This window comes from Rhinoderma darwinii, unplaced genomic scaffold (assembly GCF_050947455.1).
Source record: "Rhinoderma darwinii isolate aRhiDar2 unplaced genomic scaffold, aRhiDar2.hap1 Scaffold_4030, whole genome shotgun sequence".
Classification (NCBI taxonomy): Eukaryota; Metazoa; Chordata; class Amphibia; order Anura; family Rhinodermatidae; genus Rhinoderma; species Rhinoderma darwinii.
In genome coordinates this window covers 23964-38868 of record NW_027463621.1, presented here as the reverse complement: position 1 = coordinate 38868, position 14905 = coordinate 23964, and the positions used below count along the sequence as shown (strand labels likewise).

The 14905-nt window shown below is 47.6% G+C and overlaps 10 non-coding genes across 10 annotated transcripts; all 10 read left to right on the top strand.

The window, feature by feature from the left end:
• The first annotated feature begins 985 nt into the window (after window positions 1-985).
• Window positions 986-1176, top strand: LOC142709035 (U2 spliceosomal RNA). Its single transcript, XR_012868944.1, has one exon. It is a non-coding gene; the product is annotated as a U2 spliceosomal RNA (small nuclear RNA).
• A 1269-nt stretch (window positions 1177-2445) lies between these two features.
• LOC142709033 (U2 spliceosomal RNA) lies at window positions 2446-2636 on the top strand. The gene has a single exon (XR_012868942.1). It is a non-coding gene; the product is annotated as a U2 spliceosomal RNA (small nuclear RNA).
• Window positions 2637-3920: 1284 nt separating this feature from the next.
• Window positions 3921-4111, top strand: LOC142709034 (U2 spliceosomal RNA). Its single transcript, XR_012868943.1, has one exon. It is a non-coding gene; the product is annotated as a U2 spliceosomal RNA (small nuclear RNA).
• A 1304-nt stretch (window positions 4112-5415) lies between these two features.
• Window positions 5416-5606, top strand: LOC142709032 (U2 spliceosomal RNA). The gene has a single exon (XR_012868941.1). It is a non-coding gene; the product is annotated as a U2 spliceosomal RNA (small nuclear RNA).
• Window positions 5607-6863: 1257 nt separating this feature from the next.
• On the top strand, window positions 6864-7054 carry LOC142709021 (U2 spliceosomal RNA). Its single transcript, XR_012868931.1, has one exon. It is a non-coding gene; the product is annotated as a U2 spliceosomal RNA (small nuclear RNA).
• Window positions 7055-8366: 1312 nt separating this feature from the next.
• Window positions 8367-8557, top strand: LOC142709031 (U2 spliceosomal RNA). The gene has a single exon (XR_012868940.1). It is a non-coding gene; the product is annotated as a U2 spliceosomal RNA (small nuclear RNA).
• A 1293-nt stretch (window positions 8558-9850) lies between these two features.
• LOC142709029 (U2 spliceosomal RNA) lies at window positions 9851-10041 on the top strand. The gene has a single exon (XR_012868939.1). It is a non-coding gene; the product is annotated as a U2 spliceosomal RNA (small nuclear RNA).
• A 1245-nt stretch (window positions 10042-11286) lies between these two features.
• Window positions 11287-11477, top strand: LOC142709028 (U2 spliceosomal RNA). Its single transcript, XR_012868938.1, has one exon. It is a non-coding gene; the product is annotated as a U2 spliceosomal RNA (small nuclear RNA).
• Window positions 11478-12769: 1292 nt separating this feature from the next.
• Window positions 12770-12960, top strand: LOC142709027 (U2 spliceosomal RNA). Its single transcript, XR_012868937.1, has one exon. It is a non-coding gene; the product is annotated as a U2 spliceosomal RNA (small nuclear RNA).
• A 1288-nt stretch (window positions 12961-14248) lies between these two features.
• Window positions 14249-14439, top strand: LOC142709026 (U2 spliceosomal RNA). Its single transcript, XR_012868936.1, has one exon. It is a non-coding gene; the product is annotated as a U2 spliceosomal RNA (small nuclear RNA).
• The last annotated feature ends 466 nt before the right edge of the window (window positions 14440-14905 follow it).

Genomic DNA, 14905 nt, shown 5'->3' with positions numbered 1-14905 from the left:
GATTGATTGATTGATTGATTGATTGATTGATTGATTGATTGATTGATGCAGCACAACAGTCAAATAGTGGAGTGGAGTAGGGGAACAGCAAACAGCCAATAAAGCAGCCCGCCCGCTCGCCTGCCCGCCACAATGGACCTACCTGTGTACACTAGATGGATGTGATGGAATGTACTGTCGTCCCTACATTTCAAGAAGAAGTAAGAATTGCAGTTGCAACAAAGCCTTGCTTGCCTACAAAGAGAGCAGCAATTTGGATTTGTTACTATGTTACCTAGAAGAATAACAAACTGTGCAAGGATGGAGGTTGTAGGAGCAAGGAGAAGTTGTCTGTAAAGTTGGTGGATGCCTATTTTCCATTTTGCAGTCCCTTGTCTCCCTCTTGTGGCCTCCTGGAGGCAACTAGCTGTGCAAAAAAAAGACAGCCTGGCGGCCGGCTGTTGCAGTGTTGCCCTCTCAGGCAACACTGAGTGACTGACTGAGCCTCACCGTCTTATATAAAGTTCAGACGGAACTTTGCACGTGTCATAGTGGAGCCCTCAGGATTCCAGAGCCAGCTTTCTGACATCATAATGGGGCCTCAGAGATAAAAGCCTGGGCCCAGGCAGTGTTGGTCAGTGCTGCTCAGCAGGCAGCACTGGACTGGACTGGATTACAGCTGATACAAGGTGTGAAGGAACAAGGGGTGGCTGTGGGCATGCACTTGCTGCCGCTGCCAGTGTTTATCTGCATGGCAGCAGGGCATTTGGGCGTTGCCAGGAAGGCGTTTTTATGTAGATTCCTCCTCTTTCAGCACTGCATTGTGGTGCAAGCAAAAGAAGCAAATCCTGTCTGGCTTCCTCTCCGGCCTTTATTCACCTCCCGTGTAGCTGTGAGTGTGTGAGCCTGCAGGGCCCCATGGAATTGCCTAGAAGTAGGCTGAATCGCTGCAAGGGCTGAACAGCAGTATCGGGCAGGCTCGGGCAACGCGCGGCCCGTTCGGGTTATCGCTTCTCGGCCTTTTGGCTAAGATCAAGTGTAGTATCTGTTCTTATCAGTTTAATATCTGATACGTCCCCTATCTGGGGACCATATATTAAATGGATTTTTAGAACAGGGAGATGGAAATAGAGCTTGCTCTGTCCACTCCACGCATTGACCTGGTATTGCAGTATTTCCAGGACCGGTGCACCCTTTCCTTATGTGTTGACTAAAAGCAGATTCCAAAAGTGTTTTTTGTCTTTGCTATTGTTTCTGTCTTTCTGAAGGGATCTCCCCTTTTAATCCCATTATTTCAACACCTGTTGGACAATGCATGAGTGATAATGAGCTCATTGATTAAATGCAATTAATGAATAGATTGCCACCTCTTGTTGTGTGTCGTCTGTGTTTCTGTGTTTCCGGCATTTCACATTGGAACACCTCATTCACCTTCCTTGTCTTCTCTCCGCCCTCCCTTTTAGGTAAGTTAAAGAGCTGCACCTGAGCCAGCCACTGATTGATTGATTGATTGATTGATTGATTGATTGATTGATTGATTGATTGATTGATTGATGCAGCACAACAGTCAAATAGTGGAGTGGAGTAGGGGAACAGCAAACAGCCAATAAAGCAGCCCGCCCGCTCGCCTGCCCGCCACAATGGACCTACCTGTGTACACTAGATGGATGTGATGGAATGTACTGTCGTCCCTACATTTCAAGAAGAAGTAAGAATTGCAGTTGCAACAAAGCCTTGCTTGCCTACAAAGAGAGCAGCAATTTGGATTTGTTACTATGTTACCTAGAAGAATAACAAACTGTGCAAGGATGGAGGTTGTAGGAGCAAGGAGAAGTTGTCTGTAAAGTTGGTGGATGCCTATTTTCCATTTTGCAGTCCCTTGTCTCCCTCTTGTGGCCTCCTGGAGGCAACTAGCTGTGCAAAAAAAAGACAGCCTGGCGGCCGGCTGTTGCAGTGTTGCCCTCTCAGGCAACACTGAGTGACTGACTGAGCCTCACCGTCTTATATAAAGTTCAGACGGAACTTTGCACGTGTCATAGTGGAGCCCTCAGGATTCCAGAGCCAGCTTTCTGACATCATAATGGGGCCTCAGAGATAAAAGCCTGGGCCCAGGCAGTGTTGGTCAGTGCTGCTCAGCAGGCAGCACTGGACTGGACTGGATTACAGCTGATACAAGGTGTGAAGGAACAAGGGGTGGCTGTGGGCATGCACTTGCTGCCGCTGCCAGTGTTTATCTGCATGGCAGCAGGGCATTTGGGCGTTGCCAGGAAGGCGTTTTTATGTAGATTCCTCCTCTTTCAGCACTGCATTGTGGTGCAAGCAAAAGAAGCAAATCCTGTCTGGCTTCTAGCTGTGAGTGTGTGAGCCTGCAGGGCCCCATGGAATTGCCTAGAAGTAGGCTGAATCGCTGCAAGGGCTGAACAGCAGTATCGGGCAGGCTCGGGCAACGCGCGGCCCGTTCGGGTTATCGCTTCTCGGCCTTTTGGCTAAGATCAAGTGTAGTATCTGTTCTTATCAGTTTAATATCTGATACGTCCCCTATCTGGGGACCATATATTAAATGGATTTTTAGAACGGGGAGATGGAACTAGAGCTTGCTCTGTCCACTCCACGCATTGACCTGGTATTGCAGTATTTCCAGGACCGGTGCACCCTTTCCTTATGTGTTGACTAAAAGCAGATTCCAAAAGTGTTTTTTGTCTTTGCTATTGTTTCTGTCTTTCTGAAGGGATCTCCCCTTTTAATCCCATTATTTCAACACCTGTTGGACAATGCATGAGTGATAATGAGCTCATTGATTAAATGCAATTAATGAATAGATTGCCACCTCTTGTTGTGTGTCGTCTGTGTTTCTGTGTTTCCGGCATTTCACATTGGAACACCTCATTCACCTTCCTTGTCTTCTCTCCGCCCTCCCTTTTAGGTAAGTTAAAGAGCTGCACCTGAGCCAGCCACTGATTGATTGATTGATTGATTGATTGATTGATTGATTGATTGATTGATGCAGCACAACAGTCAAATAGTGGAGTGGAGTAGGGGAACAGCAAACAGCCAATAAAGCAGCCCGCCCGCTCGCCTGCCCGCCACAATGGACCTACCTGTGTACACTAGATGGATGTGATGGAATGTACTGTCGTCCCTACATTTCAAGAAGAAGTAAGAATTGCAGTTGCAACAAAGCCTTGCTTGCCTACAAAGAGAGCAGCAATTTGGATTTGTTACTATGTTACCTAGAAGAATAACAAACTGTGCAAGGATGGAGGTTGTAGGAGCAAGGAGAAGTTGTCTGTAAAGTTGGTGGATGCCTATTTTCCATTTTGCAGTCCCTTGTCTCCCTCTTGTGGCCTCCTGGAGGCAACTAGCTGTGCAAAAAAAAGACAGCCTGGCGGCCGGCTGTTGCAGTGTTGCCCTCTCAGGCAACACTGAGTGACTGACTGAGCCTCACCGTCTTATATAAAGTTCAGACGGAACTTTGCACGTGTCATAGTGGAGCCCTCAGGATTCCAGAGCCAGCTTTCTGACATCATAATGGGGCCTCAGAGATAAAAGCCTGGGCCCAGGCAGTGTTGGTCAGTGCTGCTCAGCAGGCAGCACTGGACTGGACTGGATTACAGCTGATACAAGGTGTGAAGGAACAAGGGGTGGCTGTGGGCATGCACTTGCTGCCGCTGCCAGTGTTTATCTGCATGGCAGCAGGGCATTTGGGCGTTGCCAGGAAGGCGTTTTTATGTAGATTCCTCCTCTTTCAGCACTGCATTGTGGTGCAAGCAAAAGAAGCAAATCCTGTCTGGCTTCCTCTCCGGCCTTTATTCACCTCCCGTGTAGCTGTGAGTGTGTGAGCCTGCAGGGCCCCATGGAATTGCCTAGAAGTAGGCTGAATCGCTGCAAGGGCTGAACAGCAGTATCGGGCAGGCTCGGGCAACGCGCGGCCCGTTCGGGTTATCGCTTCTCGGCCTTTTGGCTAAGATCAAGTGTAGTATCTGTTCTTATCAGTTTAATATCTGATACGTCCCCTATCTGGGGACCATATATTAAATGGATTTTTAGAACAGGGAGATGGAAATAGAGCTTGCTCTGTCCACTCCACGCATTGACCTGGTATTGCAGTATTTCCAGGACCGGTGCACCCTTTCCTTATGTGTTGACTAAAAGCAGATTCCAAAAGTGTTTTTTGTCTTTGCTATTGTTTCTGTCTTTCTGAAGGGATCTCCCCTTTTAATCCCATTATTTCAACACCTGTTGGACAATGCATGAGTGATAATGAGCTCATTGATTAAATGCAATTAATGAATAGATTGCCACCTCTTGTTGTGTGTCGTCTGTGTTTCTGTGTTTCCGGCATTTCACATTGGAACACCTCATTCACCTTCCTTGTCTTCTCTCCGCCCTCCCTTTTAGGTAAGTTAAAGAGCTGCACCTGAGCCAGCCACTGATTGATTGATTGATTGATTGATTGATTGATTGATTGATTGATTGATTGATTGATTGATTGATTGATGCAGCACAACAGTCAAATAGTGGAGTGGAGTAGGGGAACAGCAAACAGCCAATAAAGCAGCCCGCCCGCTCGCCTGCCCGCCACAATGGACCTACCTGTGTACACTAGATGGATGTGATGGAATGTACTGTCGTCCCTACATTTCAAGAAGAAGTAAGAATTGCAGTTGCAACAAAGCCTTGCTTGCCTACAAAGAGAGCAGCAATTTGGATTTGTTACTATGTTACCTAGAAGAATAACAAACTGTGCAAGGATGGAGGTTGTAGGAGCAAGGAGAAGTTGTCTGTAAAGTTGGTGGATGCCTATTTTCCATTTTGCAGTCCCTTGTCTCCCTCTTGTGGCCTCCTGGAGGCAACTAGCTGTGCAAAAAAAAGACAGCCTGGCGGCCGGCTGTTGCAGTGTTGCCCTCTCAGGCAACACTGAGTGACTGACTGAGCCTCACCGTCTTATATAAAGTTCAGACGGAACTTTGCACGTGTCATAGTGGAGCCCTCAGGATTCCAGAGCCAGCTTTCTGACATCATAATGGGGCCTCAGAGATAAAAGCCTGGGCCCAGGCAGTGTTGGTCAGTGCTGCTCAGCAGGCAGCACTGGACTGGACTGGATTACAGCTGATACAAGGTGTGAAGGAACAAGGGGTGGCTGTGGGCATGCACTTGCTGCCGCTGCCAGTGTTTATCTGCATGGCAGCAGGGCATTTGGGCGTTGCCAGGAAGGCGTTTTTATGTAGATTCCTCCTCTTTCAGCACTGCATTGTGGTGCAAGCAAAAGAAGCAAATCCTGTCTGGCTTCCTCTCCGGCCTTTATTCACCTCCCGTGTAGCTGTGAGTGTGTGAGCCTGCAGGGCCCCATGGAATTGCCTAGAAGTAGGCTGAATCGCTGCAAGGGCTGAACAGCAGTATCGGGCAGGCTCGGGCAACGCGCGGCCCGTTCGGGTTATCGCTTCTCGGCCTTTTGGCTAAGATCAAGTGTAGTATCTGTTCTTATCAGTTTAATATCTGATACGTCCCCTATCTGGGGACCATATATTAAATGGATTTTTAGAACAGGGAGATGGAAATAGAGCTTGCTCTGTCCACTCCACGCATTGACCTGGTATTGCAGTATTTCCAGGACCGGTGCACCCTTTCCTTATGTGTTGACTAAAAGCAGATTCCAAAAGTGTTTTTTGTCTTTGCTATTGTTTCTGTCTTTCTGAAGGGATCTCCCCTTTTAATCCCATTATTTCAACACCTGTTGGACAATGCATGAGTGATAATGAGCTCATTGATTAAATGCAATTAATGAATAGATTGCCACCTCTTGTTGTGTGTCGTCTGTGTTTCTGTGTTTCCGGCATTTCACATTGGAACACCTCATTCACCTTCCTTGTCTTCTCTCCGCCCTCCCTTTTAGGTAAGTTAAAGAGCTGCACCTGAGCCAGCCACTGATTGATTGATTGATTGATTGATTGATTGATTGATTGATTGATTGATGCAGCACAACAGTCAAATAGTGGAGTGGAGTAGGGGAACAGCAAACAGCCAATAAAGCAGCCCGCCCGCTCGCCTGCCCGCCACAATGGACCTACCTGTGTACACTAGATGGATGTGATGGAATGTACTGTCGTCCCTACATTTCAAGAAGAAGTAAGAATTGCAGTTGCAACAAAGCCTTGCTTGCCTACAAAGAGAGCAGCAATTTGGATTTGTTACTATGTTACCTAGAAGAATAACAAACTGTGCAAGGATGGAGGTTGTAGGAGCAAGGAGAAGTTGTCTGTAAAGTTGGTGGATGCCTATTTTCCATTTTGCAGTCCCTTGTCTCCCTCTTGTGGCCTCCTGGAGGCAACTAGCTGTGCAAAAAAAAGACAGCCTGGCGGCCGGCTGTTGCAGTGTTGCCCTCTCAGGCAACACTGAGTGACTGACTGAGCCTCACCGTCTTATATAAAGTTCAGACGGAACTTTGCACGTGTCATAGTGGAGCCCTCAGGATTCCAGAGCCAGCTTTCTGACATCATAATGGGGCCTCAGAGATAAAAGCCTGGGCCCAGGCAGTGTTGGTCAGTGCTGCTCAGCAGGCAGCACTGGACTGGACTGGATTACAGCTGATACAAGGTGTGAAGGAACAAGGGGTGGCTGTGGGCATGCACTTGCTGCCGCTGCCAGTGTTTATCTGCATGGCAGCAGGGCATTTGGGCGTTGCCAGGAAGGCGTTTTTATGTAGATTCCTCCTCTTTCAGCACTGCATTGTGGTGCAAGCAAAAGAAGCAAATCCTGTCTGGCTTCTAGCTGTGAGTGTGTGAGCCTGCAGGGCCCCATGGAATTGCCTAGAAGTAGGCTGAATCGCTGCAAGGGCTGAACAGCAGTATCGGGCAGGCTCGGGCAACGCGCGGCCCATTCGGGTTATCGCTTCTCGGCCTTTTGGCTAAGATCAAGTGTAGTATCTGTTCTTATCAGTTTAATATCTGATACGTCCCCTATCTGGGGACCATATATTAAATGGATTTTTAGAACGGGGAGATGGAACTAGAGCTTGCTCTGTCCACTCCACGCATTGACCTGGTATTGCAGTATTTCCAGGACCGGTGCACCCTTTCCTTATGTGTTGACTAAAAGCAGATTCCAAAAGTGTTTTTTGTCTTTGCTATTGTTTCTGTCTTTCTGAAGGGATCTCCCCTTTTAATCCCATTATTTCAACACCTGTTGGACAATGCATGAGTGATAATGAGCTCATTGATTAAATGCAATTAATGAATAGATTGCCACCTCTTGTTGTGTGTCGTCTGTGTTTCTGTGTTTCCGGCATTTCACATTGGAACACCTCATTCACCTTCCTTGTCTTCTCTCCGCCCTCCCTTTTAGGTAAGTTAAAGAGCTGCACCTGAGCCAGCCACTGATTGATTGATTGATTGATTGATTGATTGATTGATTGATTGATTGATTGATTGATTGATTGATTGATTGATTGATGCAGCACAACAGTCAAATAGTGGAGTGGAGTAGGGGAACAGCAAACAGCCAATAAAGCAGCCCGCCCGCTCGCCTGCCCGCCACAATGGACCTACCTGTGTACACTAGATGGATGTGATGGAATGTACTGTCGTCCCTACATTTCAAGAAGAAGTAAGAATTGCAGTTGCAACAAAGCCTTGCTTGCCTACAAAGAGAGCAGCAATTTGGATTTGTTACTATGTTACCTAGAAGAATAACAAACTGTGCAAGGATGGAGGTTGTAGGAGCAAGGAGAAGTTGTCTGTAAAGTTGGTGGATGCCTATTTTCCATTTTGCAGTCCCTTGTCTCCCTCTTGTGGCCTCCTGGAGGCAACTAGCTGTGCAAAAAAAAGACAGCCTGGCGGCCGGCTGTTGCAGTGTTGCCCTCTCAGGCAACACTGAGTGACTGACTGAGCCTCACCGTCTTATATAAAGTTCAGACGGAACTTTGCACGTGTCATAGTGGAGCCCTCAGGATTCCAGAGCCAGCTTTCTGACATCATAATGGGGCCTCAGAGATAAAAGCCTGGGCCCAGGCAGTGTTGGTCAGTGCTGCTCAGCAGGCAGCACTGGACTGGACTGGATTACAGCTGATACAAGGTGTGAAGGAACAAGGGGTGGCTGTGGGCATGCACTTGCTGCCGCTGCCAGTGTTTATCTGCATGGCAGCAGGGCATTTGGGCGTTGCCAGGAAGGCGTTTTTATGTAGATTCCTCCTCTTTCAGCACTGCATTGTGGTGCAAGCAAAAGAAGCAAATCCTGTCTGGCTTCCTCTCCGGCCTTTATTCACCTCCCGTGTAGCTGTGAGTGTGTGAGCCTGCAGGGCCCCATGGAATTGCCTAGAAGTAGGCTGAATCGCTGCAAGGGCTGAACAGCAGTATCGGGCAGGCTCGGGCAACGCGCGGCCCGTTCGGGTTATCGCTTCTCGGCCTTTTGGCTAAGATCAAGTGTAGTATCTGTTCTTATCAGTTTAATATCTGATACGTCCCCTATCTGGGGACCATATATTAAATGGATTTTTAGAACAGGGAGATGGAAATAGAGCTTGCTCTGTCCACTCCACGCATTGACCTGGTATTGCAGTATTTCCAGGACCGGTGCACCCTTTCCTTATGTGTTGACTAAAAGCAGATTCCAAAAGTGTTTTTTGTCTTTGCTATTGTTTCTGTCTTTCTGAAGGGATCTCCCCTTTTAATCCCATTATTTCAACACCTGTTGGACAATGCATGAGTGATAATGAGCTCATTGATTAAATGCAATTAATGAATAGATTGCCACCTCTTGTTGTGTGTCGTCTGTGTTTCTGTGTTTCCGGCATTTCACATTGGAACACCTCATTCACCTTCCTTGTCTTCTCTCCGCCCTCCCTTTTAGGTAAGTTAAAGAGCTGCACCTGAGCCAGCCACTGATTGATTGATTGATTGATTGATTGATTGATTGATTGATTGATTGATTGATTGATTGATTGATTGATTGATTGATTGATTGATGCAGCACAACAGTCAAATAGTGGAGTGGAGTAGGGGAACAGCAAACAGCCAATAAAGCAGCCCGCCCGCTCGCCTGCCCGCCACAATGGACCTACCTGTGTACACTAGATGGATGTGATGGAATGTACTGTCGTCCCTACATTTCAAGAAGAAGTAAGAATTGCAGTTGCAACAAAGCCTTGCTTGCCTACAAAGAGAGCAGCAATTTAGATTTGTTACTATGTTACCTAGAAGAATAACAAACTGTGCAAGGATGGAGGTTGTAGGAGCAAGGAGAAGTTGTCTGTAAAGTTGGTGGATGCCTATTTTCCATTTTGCAGTCCCTTGTCTCCCTCTTGTGGCCTCCTGGAGGCAACTAGCTGTGCAAAAAAAAGACAGCCTGGCGGCCGGCTGTTGCAGTGTTGCCCTCTCAGGCAACACTGAGTGACTGACTGAGCCTCACCGTCTTATATAAAGTTCAGACGGAACTTTGCACGTGTCATAGTGGAGCCCTCAGGATTCCAGAGCCAGCTTTCTGACATCATAATGGGGCCTCAGAGATAAAAGCCTGGGCCCAGGCAGTGTTGGTCAGTGCTGCTCAGCAGGCAGCACTGGACTGGACTGGATTACAGCTGATACAAGGTGTGAAGGAACAAGGGGTGGCTGTGGGCATGCACTTGCTGCCGCTGCCAGTGTTTATCTGCATGGCAGCAGGGCATTTGGGCGTTGCCAGGAAGGCGTTTTTATGTAGATTCCTCCTCTTTCAGCACTGCATTGTGGTGCAAGCAAAAGAAGCAAATCCTGTCTGGCTTCTAGCTGTGAGTGTGTGAGCCTGCAGGGCCCCATGGAATTGCCTAGAAGTAGGCTGAATCGCTGCAAGGGCTGAACAGCAGTATCGGGCAGGCTCGGGCAACGCGCGGCCCGTTCGGGTTATCGCTTCTCGGCCTTTTGGCTAAGATCAAGTGTAGTATCTGTTCTTATCAGTTTAATATCTGATACGTCCCCTATCTGGGGACCATATATTAAATGGATTTTTAGAACAGGGAGATGGAAATAGAGCTTGCTCTGTCCACTCCACGCATTGACCTGGTATTGCAGTATTTCCAGGACCGGTGCACCCTTTCCTTATGTGTTGACTAAAAGCAGATTCCAAAAGTGTTTTTTGTCTTTGCTATTGTTTCTGTCTTTCTGAAGGGATCTCCCCTTTTAATCCCATTATTTCAACACCTGTTGGACAATGCATGAGTGATAATGAGCTCATTGATTAAATGCAATTAATGAATAGATTGCCACCTCTTGTTGTGTGTCGTCTGTGTTTCTGTGTTTCCGGCATTTCACATTGGAACACCTCATTCACCTTCCTTGTCTTCTCTCCGCCCTCCCTTTTAGGTAAGTTAAAGAGCTGCACCTGAGCCAGCCACTGATTGATTGATTGATTGATTGATTGATTGATTGATGCAGCACAACAGTCAAATAGTGGAGTGGAGTAGGGGAACAGCAAACAGCCAATAAAGCAGCCCGCCCGCTCGCCTGCCCGCCACAATGGACCTACCTGTGTACACTAGATGGATGTGATGGAATGTACTGTCGTCCCTACATTTCAAGAAGAAGTAAGAATTGCAGTTGCAACAAAGCCTTGCTTGCCTACAAAGAGAGCAGCAATTTGGATTTGTTACTATGTTACCTAGAAGAATAACAAACTGTGCAAGGATGGAGGTTGTAGGAGCAAGGAGAAGTTGTCTGTAAAGTTGGTGGATGCCTATTTTCCATTTTGCAGTCCCTTGTCTCCCTCTTGTGGCCTCCTGGAGGCAACTAGCTGTGCAAAAAAAAGACAGCCTGGCAGCCGGCTGTTGCAGTGTTGCCCTCTCAGGCAACACTGAGTGACTGACTGAGCCTCACCGTCTTATATAAAGTTCAGACGGAACTTTGCACGTGTCATAGTGGAGCCCTCAGGATTCCAGAGCCAGCTTTCTGACATCATAATGGGGCCTCAGAGATAAAAGCCTGGGCCCAGGCAGTGTTGGTCAGTGCTGCTCAGCAGGCAGCACTGGACTGGACTGGATTACAGCTGATACAAGGTGTGAAGGAACAAGGGGTGGCTGTGGGCATGCACTTGCTGCCGCTGCCAGTGTTTATCTGCATGGCAGCAGGGCATTTGGGCGTTGCCAGGAAGGCGTTTTTATGTAGATTCCTCCTCTTTCAGCACTGCATTGTGGTGCAAGCAAAAGAAGCAAATCCTGTCTGGCTTCTAGCTGTGAGTGTGTGAGCCTGCAGGGCCCCATGGAATTGCCTAGAAGTAGGCTGAATCGCTGCAAGGGCTGAACAGCAGTATCGGGCAGGCTCGGGCAACGCGCGGCCCGTTCGGGTTATCGCTTCTCGGCCTTTTGGCTAAGATCAAGTGTAGTATCTGTTCTTATCAGTTTAATATCTGATACGTCCCCTATCTGGGGACCATATATTAAATGGATTTTTAGAACAGGGAGATGGAAATAGAGCTTGCTCTGTCCACTCCACGCATTGACCTGGTATTGCAGTATTTCCAGGACCGGTGCACCCTTTCCTTATGTGTTGACTAAAAGCAGATTCCAAAAGTGTTTTTTGTCTTTGCTATTGTTTCTGTCTTTCTGAAGGGATCTCCCCTTTTAATCCCATTATTTCAACACCTGTTGGACAATGCATGAGTGATAATGAGCTCATTGATTAAATGCAATTAATGAATAGATTGCCACCTCTTGTTGTGTGTCGTCTGTGTTTCTGTGTTTCCGGCATTTCACATTGGAACACCTCATTCACCTTCCTTGTCTTCTCTCCGCCCTCCCTTTTAGGTAAGTTAAAGAGCTGCACCTGAGCCAGCCACTGATTGATTAATTGATTGATTGATTGATTGATTGATTGATTGATTGATTGATTGATGCAGCACAACAGTCAAATAGTGGAGTGGAGTAGGGGAACAGCAAACAGCCAATAAAGCAGCCCGCCCGCTCGCCTGCCCGCCACAATGGACCTACCTGTGTACACTAGATGGATGTGATGGAATGTACTGTCGTCCCTACATTTCAAGAAGAAGTAAGAATTGCAGTTGCAACAAAGCCTTGCTTGCCTACAAAGAGAGCAGCAATTTGGATTTGTTACTATGTTACCTAGAAGAATAACAAACTGTGCAAGGATGGAGGTTGTAGGAGCAAGGAGAAGTTGTCTGTAAAGTTGGTGGATGCCTATTTTCCATTTTGCAGTCCCTTGTCTCCCTCTTGTGGCCTCCTGGAGGCAACTAGCTGTGCAAAAAAAAGACAGCCTGGCGGCCGGCTGTTGCAGTGTTGCCCTCTCAGGCAACACTGAGTGACTGACTGAGCCTCACCGTCTTATATAAAGTTCAGACGGAACTTTGCACGTGTCATAGTGGAGCCCTCAGGATTCCAGAGCCAGCTTTCTGACATCATAATGGGGCCTCAGAGATAAAAGCCTGGGCCCAGGCAGTGTTGGTCAGTGCTGCTCAGCAGGCAGCACTGGACTGGACTGGATTACAGCTGATACAAGGTGTGAAGGAACAAGGGGTGGCTGTGGGCATGCACTTGCTGCCGCTGCCAGTGTTTATCTGCATGGCAGCAGGGCATTTGGGCGTTGCCAGGAAGGCGTTTTTATGTAGATTCCTCCTCTTTCAGCACTGCATTGTGGTGCAAGCAAAAGAAGCAAATCCTGTCTGGCTTCCTCTCCGGCCTTTATTCACCTCCCGTGTAGCTGTGAGTGTGTGAGCCTGCAGGGCCCCATGGAATTGCCTAGAAGTAGGCTGAATCGCTGCAAGGGCTGAACAGCAGTATCGGGCAGGCTCGGGCAACGCGCGGCCCGTTCGGGTTATCGCTTCTCGGCCTTTTGGCTAAGATCAAGTGTAGTATCTGTTCTTATCAGTTTAATATCTGATACGTCCCCTATCTGGGGACCATATATTAAATGGATTTTTAGAACAGGGAGATGGAAATAGAGCTTGCTCTGTCCACTCCACGCATTGACCTGGTATTGCAGTATTTCCAGGACCGGTGCACCCTTTCCTTATGTGTTGACTAAAAGCAGATTCCAAAAGTGTTTTTTGTCTTTGCTATTGTTTCTGTCTTTCTGAAGGGATCTCCCCTTTTAATCCCATTATTTCAACACCTGTTGGACAATGCATGAGTGATAATGAGCTCATTGATTAAATGCAATTAATGAATAGATTGCCACCTCTTGTTGTGTGTCGTCTGTGTTTCTGTGTTTCCGGCATTTCACATTGGAACACCTCATTCACCTTCCTTGTCTTCTCTCCGCCCTCCCTTTTAGGTAAGTTAAAGAGCTGCACCTGAGCCAGCCACTGATTGATTGATTGATTGATTGATTGATTGATTGATTGATTGATTGATTGATGCAGCACAACAGTCAAATAGTGGAGTGGAGTAGGGGAACAGCAAACAGCCAATAAAGCAGCCCGCCCGCTCGCCTGCCCGCCACAATGGACCTACCTGTGTACACTAGATGGATGTGATGGAATGTACTGTCGTCCCTACATTTCAAGAAGAAGTAAGAATTGCAGTTGCAACAAAGCCTTGCTTGCCTACAAAGAGAGCAGCAATTTGGATTTGTTACTATGTTACCTAGAAGAATAACAAACTGTGCAAGGATGGAGGTTGTAGGAGCAAGGAGAAGTTGTCTGTAAAGTTGGTGGATGCCTATTTTCCATTTTGCAGTCCCTTGTCTCCCTCTTGTGGCCTCCTGGAGGCAACTAGCTGTGCAAAAAAAAGACAGCCTGGCGGCCGGCTGTTGCAGTGTTGCCCTCTCAGGCAACACTGAGTGACTGACTGAGCCTCACCGTCTTATATAAAGTTCAGACGGAACTTTGCACGTGTCATAGTGGAGCCCTCAGGATTCCAGAGCCAGCTTTCTGACATCATAATGGGGCCTCAGAGATAAAAGCCTGGGCCCAGGCAGTGTTGGTCAGTGCTGCTCAGCAGGCAGCACTGGACTGGACTGGATTACAGCTGATACAAGGTGTGAAGGAACAAGGGGTGGCTGTGGGCATGCACTTGCTGCCGCTGCCAGTGTTTATCTGCATGGCAGCAGGGCATTTGGGCGTTGCCAGGAAGGCGTTTTTATGTAGATTCCTCCTCTTTCAGCACTGCATTGTGGTGCAAGCAAAAGAAGCAAATCCTGTCTGGCTTCCTCTCCGGCCTTTATTCACCTCCCGTGTAGCTGTGAGTGTGTGAGCCTGCAGGGCCCCATGGAATTGCCTAGAAGTAGGCTGAATCGCTGCAAGGGCTGAACAGCAGTATCGGGCAGGCTCGGGCAACGCGCGGCCCGTTCGGGTTATCGCTTCTCGGCCTTTTGGCTAAGATCAAGTGTAGTATCTGTTCTTATCAGTTTAATATCTGATACGTCCCCTATCTGGGGACCATATATTAAATGGATTTTTAGAACAGGGAGATGGAAATAGAGCTTGCTCTGTCCACTCCACGCATTGACCTGGTATTGCAGTATTTCCAGGACCGGTGCACCCTTTCCTTATGTGTTGACTAAAAGCAGATTCCAAAAGTGTTTTTTGTCTTTGCTATTGTTTCTGTCTTTCTGAAGGGATCTCCCCTTTTAATCCCATTATTTCAACACCTGTTGGACAATGCATGAGTGATAATGAGCTCATTGATTAAATGCAATTAATGAATAGATTGCCACCTCTTGTTGTGTGTCGTCTGTGTTTCTGTGTTTCCGGCATTTCACATTGGAACACCTCATTCACCTTCCTTGTCTTCTCTCCGCCCTCCCTTTTAGGTAAGTTAAAGAGCTGCACCTGAGCCAGCCACTGATTGATTGATTGATTGATTGATTGATTGATTGATTGATTGATTGATTGATTGATTGATTGATTGATTGATGCAGCACAACAGTCAAATAGTGGAGTGGAGTAGGGGAACAGCAAACAGCCAATAAAGCAGCCCGCCCGCTCGCCTGCCCGCCACAATGGACCTACC